The sequence below is a fragment of the Thamnophis elegans genome, chromosome 9 (assembly GCF_009769535.1).
Source record: "Thamnophis elegans isolate rThaEle1 chromosome 9, rThaEle1.pri, whole genome shotgun sequence".
Lineage (NCBI taxonomy): Eukaryota > Metazoa > Chordata > Lepidosauria > Squamata > Colubridae > Thamnophis > Thamnophis elegans.
Window position 1 is genome coordinate 37,856,002 of NC_045549.1, and position 14,468 is coordinate 37,870,469.

Sequence of the window (14,468 nt, forward strand, 5' to 3'; positions counted from 1 at the left end):
TATATATATATATATATATATATATATATATATATATATATATATATATATATATATAGTGTCACAACCCCTGGTATGCCCCAATTACGGGAGGAAGCTAACAGCTTCCATTATCTGTCAATCGGCTCGTCACAAGAGTCCATCACGACAGAAACCCAATATTTTTACTGTTCCCTTTGTTATATTTGTGTTATATTTGTGCTGATAAATAAATAAAGGGAGACTAGTATAGATCTATTTCAAACTATTTAGCTCTCATCAGCTAGCCATATCCTTACTGGGATTCGAACCTGTGCTCTATTACATCTTAGGCAGACGTCTTAGCCATTAAGCCACAGGTTTTCCTCCTTATCAGCAGAAGCCAGGGAGGAAGGTATATATTTAGTTTCACAACCCCTGGTATGCCCCAGTTATGGGATCCCAGTAAGGGTATGGCTAGACTGCCTTAGATGTGGGCTAACAATGATTCTTGCAAGCAGACTTGTTATCTATAAATGATTAGTTGGACATCAGGACACAAGGGTAAGAAAACCACTAGAGATGTCACCGTAGTGACTCTTAGGGACCTTTTCATTATAGTTATAGATTGTTGCTCTGTATTTATTATATTTTAAATAATAAATATTCAAAAATTTAAGCTGACAATGCTCCTAATACTCCTTCTGCTATTTTTCCCACATCAACAACCCTGTGAGGAAGATCAGGCTAAGGGAGTAATTGGTCTAAAGGCTTTTTATACTATAACTCATGTTCAGTGCTTGAAGTGGCAGGGAGGCAAACTGACTCAGGAGGACTGGACAAGTTCACAGCTCTTCACGCATGGAGGTGTGCTGGCCAGGAAGCAGTCACAGTAAGCAGTAAGAGGCATGCCAGCCAGGAAGTGGTTTCACTCCCTTAGAAGTGGTGGGAGAGGGGGAACTTTGCTGCCTTGTTCCAAGACCGGGATGGGGTTCCGGCTTTCCAGTGGAGAAAGGAGGCATTCACCACCCAACTTTCTCTCCCTGTCCAAGGCTGAAGAACTGGGTCATCAGTGGTGATGTCCCGCCAACCCAATGGGTACTATGGGGATGGGCAGGGAGGCACGAGGACCTCTGAAAGATAGGGGAGGAGCCAGTGTGAGCGCACCAGACATCTGCTCTTTGTACATGTATGCATGCCAGAAACTGGCAGACCAGGTGGCCAGTACCCATGCACGTGCCAAAAACCAGATCATCTGGTTTTTGGCGCTCATGCACTTGCCCATTTTGGCACTCAGTACCAAAAATGTTTGTGTATACTCCTGTTTCAGCACTTGGTGCTAAAAAGGTTAGCCATCATTGGTCTATTCATTATCCAAACTTTATATACTTTTCTAATACATTTATCATTGCTATGTTAATCATGCTGCTCTGATTGTAACAATAAGTTGCATTGTTTCATCTATTTTGTGAACTTCTACTACCATTTTTTAAAATGTATGAAAGTGGAATATTTACTGAAAAATATACACAGAACTATTATTAATACCTCTTACAATTCTATCTTTAAACCAGATAAAGTTCAATTTAGCAAAAAGAGTTTGCTCTATTTTCACATCCATCTTTCGTTTTAGGATTCCCCCCCCAGAATATATTAACATTGCAAAAATGTAGATGAAAAGAAAGGCAGTTTTGCCAATTGGTCCTTTTGCCAAAACTGCTGGCAGCAGCTGCAGCAGCCAAGAAGTTATGAGCAGCTTGAAGAAGTATAGAGCAAGGATTGTGATGCCAGATGGCTGTGATAATTTATCTCAGACAATGGTGTAATTCTTTTCTTTAGCTTTAGTTGCTACATAATTCATATCCTGTAATGAACCACCTATCTGGTTTCTTCTGCTGGAAAGCAAAATAAGATTTTAAAATATCTCCTCCAATATTATTTTAAAGAGTCAATGTACAGCACACTTACATATGTTGATGAAAAAATAACACTGTAGATAATATGTATGTATGTAAGTGTTGTGACTCAGCAGATGTCTTCTGTGAGTCTTTTCAGGATGCAAGATTAACACTGCAGCTGGGGCTTGTGAGTGGTGTGTTCTGGGGATAACAGGACGGATGGTGCCACGCCCTGGTTGCAGGAGTCAACGTTCCTTGATCCTTGATCGTGGTTTCTTTGATGTACACTTGGAAAAGTGATTTGACTTCTGTAACCCTGATTCGTAGAGACATTGGAAGAAGTGCTTTGCTTTCATTTTGTTCACCTTGTGTTGCCGTAATAGAGATTTGTTTTGTATTCTGTTATCTCGTCAGAGACTGTATTTATGTAATTTTTGGGCTCGTAGCCAGTTTGAGCCGAGAACTGATAAAGAGAGTTCCTTTTAAGTTTGTTTGCCTGCTGTTTGTTAACGAGCGGAGAAGGGGGGGGCAGAACATGCATGCATGTATGTATGTATGTATGTATGTATGGGTGGATGGATGGATGCATGCATGCATGCATGTATTTATGTACAGTATGTATGTATGTATGTATGTATGTATGTATGTATGTATGTATATGTATCTATGTATAAGATTTGCATGGCCTCTTATCTTAAAACAGCTCTGGGTGACTGACAAGTAAAACTGTGAACGATTAAAAACATAATAATTTAAAACACAAACTCAGCATGTCAGTCATCCACTTGGCATGTCCCAACATCATCTCATTCTATCAAGCACCTGGGCATAAAGACAGTTCTTGATGGCTTTCCGAAAGGTAGAGCATGGAGATGAAGATGTTATGGAAAATAGATAAAATGAAAGGCATGCTTCTGAACTCCCACTAGATGGCCACATTTTAAGGAAAGAATCTGGAGAATCTCTCTGATATGATAGCAAGATCTTGGAGTCTTAGTGGACAATCACTTAAATATAAGCCAGCAGTATACTGCATCTGCCAAAAAAGCCAGTGCCACCCTAGGGATAAAATCAAGATCATATGAAGTGTTAATACCACTTTATAATGCCTTGCTAAGACCTTCTTTGTTGTGGTTAAGGAGTTATAACTTGCTTAATTTATACATAACATTATTATTCATAAATTATAAGTTAGTTTTCTATTGCCTTCAATAAATGAATTCAATTTTTAGAAAAATAATGTGAGCAACAATTTTATATCCTCTATCATACCAAGACCTTTGAAATTGCTTTTGCACTTTAATTCCACCTCAGTTCCATGTAGAAATTAAAAATCCACTTCTAGATATCCCTGTTATTCTTCACTGGATCCCAAAGGTACACCAATGAAACTAGTTTTTAAAGCTTATTAAGCATATTAAAGGAAATATGTCCCAGACACACATACCAATTAAGAGCTATATTTTGTATCCATTTACATCCATGCATCCCAAATGAAATGGGCATGATTTTATGGATGAGACAAGAAGCAAATTAAGAGACAAGAAGCATATTAGAACAAAATATATTCTATTAGCATAATGGAACTTCATATTTAACATTAACTATTATTCTAATTTCAATATTTCAGCTTTAGTTTATGAACGAAGAAACATTTTTTAAAAGAGACTGTTTTATAGAACAAAAAAAGTGTCCTTCTTAGTTTAATATCAAAGCCAGATGTACAATAATAATAAAATGTGTGTGTGTTGTATGCAGTTTCCTTCTAATTTACCTTTTATTAATAAGTAAATACATTTTGAATGTAAAATTTCCCTTATCTATCTTTTTTCTCTCTTAAACTAGAAATAAGCAAACCATAGAAATAACCCTAATGAATGCAACATGTGGCAGCACATTCTTTTAATGCAACTATGGATTACATGTTTTTAAAAAATAAATGCTTAAACTTATGAATTGGAAGCTATGATATATACCCCATGCATTATTGGTCTTCATGTCACAAGAAGGTCTATTCTGAGGCTCTTGAATTATGTTTAGCTCATTACATTTTGTTTATTTGGTATCATATTAACTCAAAAACTTTTTTCTTTTGGTCCTAGTTCATGGGGGGGGGGAGAGAAACCTGCTGACCACTAAATAGCTGGGTAATGTTTGTGTAACATTAGTGAAGGGAAGGATTGTTATATTCTGATATCTATAATGTGGCATAAATTTCCTATCAAGATTAGAGGGTAAGGTGACCAGATTTTAACATTGGTAAAGAGGGACACCATTGATGGGGGGGGTCTTGATTAAAAATTTGGTCTATATGGTCCATGGATCCCTTCAAAGGGAGGGTTTCCAGCCCCTTTCACAAAGGGGAGCCAGTTCCAGAAAAGCAACTCAGAGCCCCCAATATCCTCCCTCAGTTCCCCTCCCCCTCCAGGCCCTGATTGAGCAATGGGGGATTATGGGGGGTGGGGGAGGTCCTCCCCAAATTCAGGGGCTCCCCCAGAGGGAACAGAAGCTCCCCTCTTGCCTGACCTTCAAAGCCTCAAATTTGAGATTCAGAAGAAAAAGTGAAGTTTTTGAAGAAGCAAAAATCCTTTTGCTCAAATGCCTCTTTTTCCTTCTGGGGATTCAGGGCTGAAAATGTCTCACTTTCCCTCTTTCGCTTTCACTTTTCCTTCCCTTCCTCTTTCCAGGCAGCCCACTCCCACCCAGACACTGGGGGCAGAGGGAGGGTAAGAGAGAGAGGGGGGAGGGCAGGGATCTGGCTGCAGCTCCCCACCTCAGCTACCATCGGGGGGAAAGGGGTGGGGTCCCTCTCTGTTCTCCTGGGGGGGGGAATTGTAGGAGTTGCAGATTACAGGACATTTTTTTCCTGAATCTAAACTGCTTGTTAGAAAGCAGGTTGTTTGTTTCTAAGTGGAGGGTGAAGAGCTGGTTTATAATTGATTCCGTGACTTTAGAGGTGAGGCAACACAGCGAGATTGGTCTGTAGTTTCCAGGGTCTTTTTCTTTCCTCCCCGCATGAAAGAGGAAAAAAGGATGATAATAATCTGTGGGCTTCGTTATTTTTTTAAGGCCCTCAGTCATGTTTTTGATACATTCCCCACACCTGGGAAACAGCTAAGCCCCCTGGTTTGATTGTCTACGAATTGCTGGTTCAGTTCACTGAGATTTCATGGCTCAGTGTTTTCTGTGGGAATAGGGTCTCTCTCTTCTCTCCCCCTCCCTCTCATTTCTGTTTTTCTCTATTTTTCCTCTCCCTTTCTCTTCTTCCTTCCTATCTTTCTTTCCTTCCCTTTCCCTCTTTCTTTTTCTTTCTTTTTCATGGAATATGATAGCAAATCCAAAATAAAGTTATTAATTGTAGGAAATTGCTTCTCTGTAATCTTTTCATAGTGAACTCTAAGTTGATAGAAGCTGGCAAGATTGTACTAACAGCAATAGGATATATATTTTGATTTCTTTTGAGTTTGACAATATAATACGTTATCCAAAATTCTAAATAATCTTATTTTCAGATGCATTTTTTGGCCATCTGTTATTTTCTTTAAAAAAAATCAGATTTGCTTCCAATTTGTGCCTTCTGGCAAACTGCAGTTTTCTTGGCAAGAGATCTAGCTTGCCATTGCTTTCATCATAGGTCTGAGAAAGTTTCTTTCTTTCTTTCTTTCTTTCTTTCTTTCATTCATTCATTCATTCATTCATTCATTCATTCATTCATTTTCTTTCCTCTTCCTCTCTTTCCCCCTGATTTGTTTCCCTCTCTTTTCCCTCTCTCCCATTCTCTCCTTCTAGCTCTCTTTCATTTCTCTCTCTATATCTCCCTCATTGTCCCCTTTTCTCTTTCATCTCTTTCTTGCGCCTGCAAGCAAAATACCCTCCTGTGCAGGGATCATGGCAGCGGGGACAGTGACTCCTTCCGCTGCCACCACTGAGAAGTGAGTAGCTGGCTGCGCTGCGCAGGAGACTCCTTAGCACCAGACTCCGATCAGTCCCCTTCGTGTTGGCTCAGGAAAGAGCCAGAGCAGCCGTCTCTGGATGCAGAGAGGGAAGAGCTCCAGAGCCCTGTGCAAGGAGAGCCCTGTGCAGCGCATGAGAACCGGAACTCTTCCCCCCCTGCACCCAATCAGTTGCTGCTGCTCCCCATTCCTCTCCTTCCTGAGCCAACCAAAAGGGGACCGCGGCTCATGCTGACTTGAATCTGGTGCTGAGGAGTCTCCTACGCAGCGTGGCTCCCCTGTGCTGCGTCCCCAGTTACGCCCCTCATTGCGCAGTGGCGACAGCGGGAGGAGAGTCGTTGCCTCCTCTGCCTTGATCCTGGCCCAGGGAGGTATTTTGTTTGCACATGCGGAAGAGATGAGCACAAGAAAAGGGTTGGAGCTTTTTAAAAACGCCGCGGGATGCGAGACAAATTATTAAAAATTGGGACTTTCCCGCCAAAAGCGGGACGTCTGGTCACCTTATTAGAGGGAGATCTCAGCACTTTCTTCTGGAAGTTAGTATTTACTTATGTTTGCTGACATATTCATCTGAGAAATTCCAGATTCATCTACTTATTGGATTCATCAAATCATTGTCAATTTCATTGATTAACTTTAATTAAAGAGTTTGATCTATTTTAAGTATTTGCTTTAAGACATTTTACACAAAGGAAAGAGGTATATATTGTAGCTTTTTTAAAAAGTTGTTCCATGTTCAGAAACAATGTAAAAGGGCCACAATTTATCACATACCCCATGTGCTTGCTGCACAAGAATCTTACCTTAACTTAACTAATTTCTAAAGCAAAGTGATTTCATAATCACTGAAGAAGCAATTATAGCTTTAAAAATGCATACTTAATTAGGTAGTCGAACTAAAAGCATTAATTTTGGCCATACTGAAAGCAGCATTCATTTCTTACTGGGGCACTTTTTCTCTTTGTGATAAGTGATGAAATTTTATTTAACAATTGAAGTAGCATATTCCATGAGTCTGCATGTTCTTACAATAGTCTAAGAAGGAAGGAAGAAAGGAAGAAAGGAAGGAAGGAAGGATGGAAGGAAGGAAGGAAGGAAGGAAGGAGGGAGGGAGGGAGGGAGAATGGGAGACAGGGATGGTGGGGAGAGAAATATAACTGGTTTTCCTTTAGCCATTTTGTTTACTTCTCTTTCCCCACATTTTTCTTTAAGGGCTGCAACAAATATACTTAATCTCATTTGTTTGCTTGTTTTTCCACATCCTCAAACTTATATAGACTATGAATACACAATAAATATACACAATATAAGTATAAAAACCATTCAGACAACACTATTCCCATGGGAAATCACAAATAATAAAATTACAAAATGAAAATGACATGTTAAAATCTCTGAACAATTCTTTTTTTAAAAACTTCTGAGATATTATCAGTAAGGGAGTTTGACCTCATAGTATTGCTACTGCCATGGAAAAGCAGTGCCTACTTGCTTCAGCCCCCTTTGGTGTGATCAACAACAATGCCTTTCTGTTTCAATTGATTGAGTGGACCAATCTGGTTGGAATAGGCAGTCTTGCTGATAATTAGGCACCAAGCCATAAAGAGTTTTATTGTTTTAAATCAGCAATTTTCATTGTGGCTGTAAACCAATCAGCAACCAATGCATGGTCCATAAAATGAATTTATATGCTCCAAATCACAGGAACCAGAATGTGTGTGGTTAACCTGATTTTGGATTAATTGTAATTTCTCAGTATTTTATAATGTATTATGTAGAATATGTTATAATAGTCAAGCTGCAAGTGAAAAGAACAGGTTCAGTCATATGTATAATCATAACTGATGCATAGCTGAAGTTCTGAATAGGCATTATGACCATGACTTCTATTTGCTATTCCATAGAAACCATAAGTCCAGAGTTTTCCCAGTTCATGAATCTGCTCCCTGACAGGTAGTACTTTCCATTAGAAACAATTATTTCCACAGCAACTCAAATTTACTAAGATTCAGCTTCTTTCTGTATTTTCCTAATCAGATACTAATTCCCTGAACACTAACAAAGAAAATTGACAACATTTCTCTTACTCTCCAGTATACATCATTCCACCCACTGAACAAACCAGGATGTCTAGATCCATGTATAGATGATAACCAAGATAGAACCCTACATGCCTCTTGGTGATAGAGCAGAAGGATCTCCAGAAAACAGGATAAGCCGAGTCACCATTAAAGATTTTGCCATGTAGAGTCAAAATGTTAACAATTTTTATGGAAGTTTGTTTTTGTTTTTGTTTTTTTAAAAAAAGCTTCGACCCATTCAAATTTACAATATATTTGGGGGGGGGGGGTGTTACTATTTTCTAAGAAGTGTAGTAATTAAAAAAAATATTAACATAATCAATGTTATACACTGAGGAATTATATAACATGCAAGACTTTTGCTATTAAGAAATTATATGAACATGTCTGGGAAAATATGCAGGATGCAACACAACAGAGATATTGCTGTGATAGACAAAACAACAACTTGGGAGTTCCAATTTACAAATATCTGAAAGCTATGTAACTAAAAAAAATACAACACATTCATACATTAAGTCAAAGAGGCTCTTCTAACCTTTGGCAAGATAATAATTATTGAAATAGATGATTTCTAGGAAGATCTGAAAAGATTTTTAAAAAGCATTAGGACCTAATTAGCCATCTGGGGATGATGGTAAATAAGTAAAGCATCTATATTTTTGACTCTGTAAAGTTATGGAAATACCAAAGGAAAAAATATTTAACTAGTATTTTCATTGTTGGAAAGTAAATATTAAATAAAAGAATAAAGCAATGCATCCATATGTAATCATAAAAAAAGAGAAGCTAGAAACTTTTTCCTGGTGTTCCTTAAATTTTTGTTCCACTCCACCATGAAGAAAGCTTTCGTATTTTTTTAATATAGTTTTTTTTTTCAAAGACAATTCCTGAAAAGGAGAAGTCAATTCTATTAGGAACTCTCTAGAAATGCTAAGTCAATTCCAAGCACTGGAAAAAAGATGTCGACTGTTGAAGAATGGATTTTAAAATTGACTGAATTAGAAAAGATGGTGAAATTAAGTGCTTTGATCAGAGATAATGGACGAGACAGTTTTATAAGAGGCTGGAAGCTGTTTCTGGACTTTCCATGTGTTAAATACAATCATAGATGGTTTACAGAGGAACTTGAAGATTAATTAATGTTTAGTTTAATCCGTAACCTATTGACTGTACACACACACACACACACACACACACACACACACACACACACACACGAAGTAAAATATGATAAAATATTGCTTTGATGCTGCTTTAATATTACAAAATTATGAAGGTGATCTACTATGTGTAATATAATTATTTATTCAGGGTTCATTGCTAATGAAAAAAATCTAGATTATAACATTTTATTACCTGTTTTTCACTATAGCTCTGCTTTAATTGAATTGGTATATTATAAGAAGATTAAATATAAAAGAAAAAAACCTGGATCACTGATTATTCTTCTGATTGTGTCAGCCTCTGCTTTGCTGCTGCTTCGGCTGCCATTGAAATGGGGAGGGAGGGCATGGTATTTGGGAAGGGACTGATTGTTGTTCTGGAGGAAGATTCTGGAGTTTCTACTGCCCGTCTTACTGCGCATGCGGAGGAGGTTTCCCGCCAAGGCCAATGGCACCGACATTCCATCTTGGTGATGCCTTTCGAAGTTATCTCGCACCTGACACTTGGGAGAATTATGATTGGACTGTGCATGGGATGCCAAGGGGTGGGGAATGGGTTATATAATATATCATTTGCTTTTGCACCTAAATAATCAGACTTCGCTTTGCTACGCTTCTGTTCATTTATAATTAGTAAAAGTACACTTGATTTCTATCAATGGAGTCTTGTGGTTTTCTTTCCTGATTATCCAATGAAGAGGTGCTGACAATTAAGCGAAGTCTCACACACCCCACCAGGAGTTTCAACCTACCGTGGGGGGTGTACTCACAAGAAGGAACAAAGTAAAATGTCATTGCATGCGAGCGATGAAGAGGAGACTGAAGGGGCAACTGCAGACCCATCTTTACCTGAAAGGCTGGCTGGCCTAAGAGTAGAAGAGCCTGCGGTTCACCCCCTCCCAACTTTGGGAGTTGGGCAAAAAGAGGAATCTGAAGAATTGGATGCAGGAGTCACCAGAAAGAGACTGAAAAAGAAACCAGCTGAATGGGAGGAAGCTGGGGTCGAGGATTACAGATTGTCCAAGGTGAAACGGCTCCTTGAGGAGGCTATGACCGAGCGAAAGACCCGAGGGAGAGCAATGGACAGGGAGCAAATGGAAGAATTTGAACAAAGGTACTCCATGCATAAATTTAGGGAGGGTGAAGAGGCCAAGGGAGGTTGGGAGCAACCCAGAACCAGCCTCCCCCCACCCAGCCAGGGCTGCTGTCAGAGTAGGGGGGCCCCCCAGAAGAAACCGAATGGCAAAAGTCCCTCCCTTAACAGTAAAATATACCGGTGATCCCAAGAGGTTGGGGCTATTCGTCATTCAAATTTGGAGTTATATGGAAATATATGGTCCAGATTTAGAAAACGATGAGATGAAAGTGAGGATGGTTTTACTTTCATTGGAAGAAAAGGCGGCCGATTGGATGGATTACACCAATGCAATTCCCCTCTCCTGAGGAATTTTAATGACTTTATGGCTGCACTGAAGAGGAGGTTTGATGACCCGCTGATTGAGAAATGCGGGAAGGTGAAATTTATGGCCCTAAAGCAGGGAAATAGACCAGTGGCTGAATATGTTCAGGATTTTCAACAGCTATCAGCGTATATGAGGGGGTGGTCAGAAGAGGCCTTCCTGGATCAGTTTGCCTTGGGATTGAATGAGGACATTTACCAGCAATGCATTAACAGACACCTTCCCAGACGAGTTGTTGCTTGGTACGAAAATGCAGCAGATGTTGAGTTAGATTTGGCTATACTTCAACGTGCAAAAGAGAAAGAAGCAGAGAGGTCGCCCCCCCAGCCCAAAAAGCCCCGTTTCGCATCAGGAGTGAAGGGAGGGGAAGCTTCGCTGGCAAGACCAAGCCTTTCACGTGCTTCCGTTGTGGAAAGGGAGGCCATCGTGCCGTGGATTGCCGCGTTAAACTAACCCAGACCACTCCACCCCCTACCAAGAGGGAGGGAAAGGCAGGCAAGGCCCCGGGGAAGAAGAAAGAGGCTGCGTGTGCTGCTGAGAATGTTCCCCAGCATTTCAAGCCAGAGGAAGGGGACGTGACCACCAGCTCCTCTGATGAATCCGATGACGACACCTCGCATCATTGGGTGAGTTCAAATAAAGGCCCCATGTTCATCCCAATTGAGCTAAGGGTGCCACCTGCTGGTGAGACGGAGCAGCTTTCAGCTCTCCAAGACTCCGGCTGCTCCAGATGTATGATTAGTCCAGCAATGGTTGAGAAATTGGGCTTGAAGTTGAGGACTTTGAAAACCCCTATTGTTTTTTGCCAGATCGATGGGTGGGGGCCCAGCCCATTTTTACACTGAACCTTTAGAAATGAAGATGGGAATCCATCTAGAGTTAATCTCTTTGATTGTGGCACCTGGGATGGACAGACCCCTTATTTTGGGACTCCCCTGGCTTCGTAAATGGAACCCTAGCATTAACTGGAGGGAGGGGTGGCTGCACATTCGAACCAGCGCAGCCCAGGACTTCCGGGGAGGGGCCTGCCGCCGCCGGCAGCTTATCTGAGCTGCCTCCAGAGTTCTGGTTCGTTATCTATTTAATACCTTAGATATCTCTTTTTTCAGGCTAGAAAAAAGCAGAGAGCAGTCGATTCAGTCGGTGAGAATCTTCTTTGAAGTTTGCAGTTGGTTTTTTTGGCTGTGAACGGAGGAAGAGATTCTGCCAAGGCTGAGTCATTTAACTCCGGTCAGATCTTCTCAGCTGTTTTTTACAGTACAAGGCAAGTGACCCCCCCCTCAGAACAATCTTTTGAAACTAGGCTATAGAAAATTAACACAAGCAGAGACCAACCTGAGAACTTTTTTTTTGTTTGTTCTATCAAAAATACCAGCTTCGATGTTATAAAAAACTCTTTTGTTTAATTGTTTTCAAAATGGCGATTTTATAACTTCTGCATTTGTTATAATGATATATCTCCAACTTCCTGCCACAGAATCAAAGGAATAACACTCCCTTGAAACTTTCAAAGACTCTTTGTTGTTATAGAGACATTCCAACGGGGTTTTTCTTTGTTTTTTACTTAAAGCAAAGATATAATGGCATCAAAATCGACCTCTGCGAAATTACCTCCGAGATCCACATCTCCCATACCTGGCATAAAGTTGCAGCCCCCACCTTCTATGCCCCCTAGTGGAGATGTACTAACGAAAGAATTTTTTTGGGAAATGTTCAGAGAATCCAGAGAACAGAACTTAGAAATGTTTAGAGAATCCAGAGAACAGAATTTAGAAATGCTTAGAGAGTTCAAAGATGAAATAAGGAATGAGATGGAAGTCTTATATGATAAATTTGATACTAAGGTCACCAAAATGAATGAGGATATGATGGGAATTGTAAATGTAATGACGGAATATATTTCTGGAATGGAAGACAACTTAGAGATTCTCAATGAAGCTAAGACTAACTTAACATCTAAAACTGAAGTGGTGGAACAAAAAATTGAAAATGCTGAAAAACAAATTATTATGATACAGTATAAGCAGATGGAGCTTGCATTAAGAGTCAGGGGGCTGCGTGAAGAGAAACAGGAGAACTTAAAGCAAATGTTTTCTGAGGCTTTTGACTGCCTGGTGGGAAGACCGGGATCCAATTATGATTGGCAGATTGACAAAATTTTTCGTGTTAATTCTTGGGCGGCAAAACAAAGGCAACTCCCCCGAGATGTGGTAATATACTTTGTTACAAGAGAATCTATAAATATGATATTACAAGAGTCCTATAATACCAAGCTTCAAATTGGCGGACAGGATCTGATTGTTTTGAAAGAAATACCACCTCAAATGCTAAGAGCCAGAAGAGATTATGCTTTTCTGGTGGAAGAGCTCAGAAAGCATCAGATACAGTACAGATGGGATGCCCCATTCGGTATCATAGTTACAATGGACAAGCAAAGATATCGTCTCAGCTCTGTATGGAAAGCTCGAGATTTCTATCATAAGATTCTGAAGATGGGACACCCTGAACCTTCCGGATATGGAGAAAAACCACGAGACGAACAAGATAAACAGCAAACCATACAACCATCAGATAAAATGCACCATCTCCCCCTCCCGGAAGGACAAGGGGTCAAGGAAAGAAGACCTAACCGTATGACCACCAGACAAACGGATAAACAAGCTACAATGCAACAATCTCAACAATCGTCGGCCATTGATCAAGGAGCTACAGCAACAAGCTCAGAAGCTGTGGGAGGAGCCAGACCAAAGGCGAGACAGGCCTTGCGGGAGGCTTTAAAAAAGCTTCAGGCAACCAAAAATGACAACTAAGATTTTGACATGGAATGTTAATGGACTGAACTCTCCACAGAAAAGAAAGAAAATATTTCATTATCTCAAACAATTTAAGAATGATATAATTTGTTTGCAAGAAACCCATATCAAATCAACGGATCAAAAAATTTTGTTTAACCCCAAACTTGGTCAACATTTTGCGACCTCAGCCACGGAAAAGAAAAACGGCATAGTAGTATACTTAAGAAAAGACATTAAAGCTGAGCTAATTGAAGCAGATCCCTTTGGAAGATATATTGCATTAGATTTAATCTTAGAAGGGAAAAGGACATTACTTTTGGGAATTTATGCTCCTAATCAACAACAAGATGGATTTTATAGAAATCTCCATGCTAAATTAGTACAGTGGGACTTCAAGTCTTGTATACTATTGGGTGACTGGAATGGCGTGATTGATACCAAAAGAGATAAGAGGATATCTCGCCCAAACACCAAACTTCGAGCTAAGTTACCCAAATCCTTTTTTGACATGATGGACGACTTCGAATTGCGAGATGTTTGGCGTGAAAGGCATGCAGAAGAATATGACTTTACCTTCTTTTCCGATAGACATCAATCTCTTTCAAGGATTGATTTTATACTAATTACTAATGACTTACTTTCTAGGGTGAAGAAGACAAAGATCATGGCGAGAGTTCTTTCGGATCATAATCCAGTTTGGATGGAATTGGGAAGGGTAGTCCAGGCAAGAAGGTCTTGGAGGTTGAATGAAAATTTATTTAGATATGAAAAGTATATTAAGGATTGTAAAAAATTGTTATCTGAATATTTTGTTCTTAATATGAATAAGGGTACATCTATGGAATATGTATGGGATGCAAGCAAAGCGTATATGAGAGGAGTACTAATGAGCATAAACAAAATACATAGACACAAACAAGGGCAAAAACGAAAAGAATTGGAAGAGGAAATTAAAGGGAAAGAGTTGGAATTAACATTGAACCCAAGTGATACAAAGATTAAGGAAGCAATCTCTATATTAAAATCCCAGTTTGATATGCTGGTCTCTGACCAGGTAGCCACCAGTTTATTATATGCCAAACATAATACTTTTTGCAACGCAAATAAACCCGGTAGGTGGTTGGCTTACCAGATTAGGAAAAAAAGGAAAGCTCGAA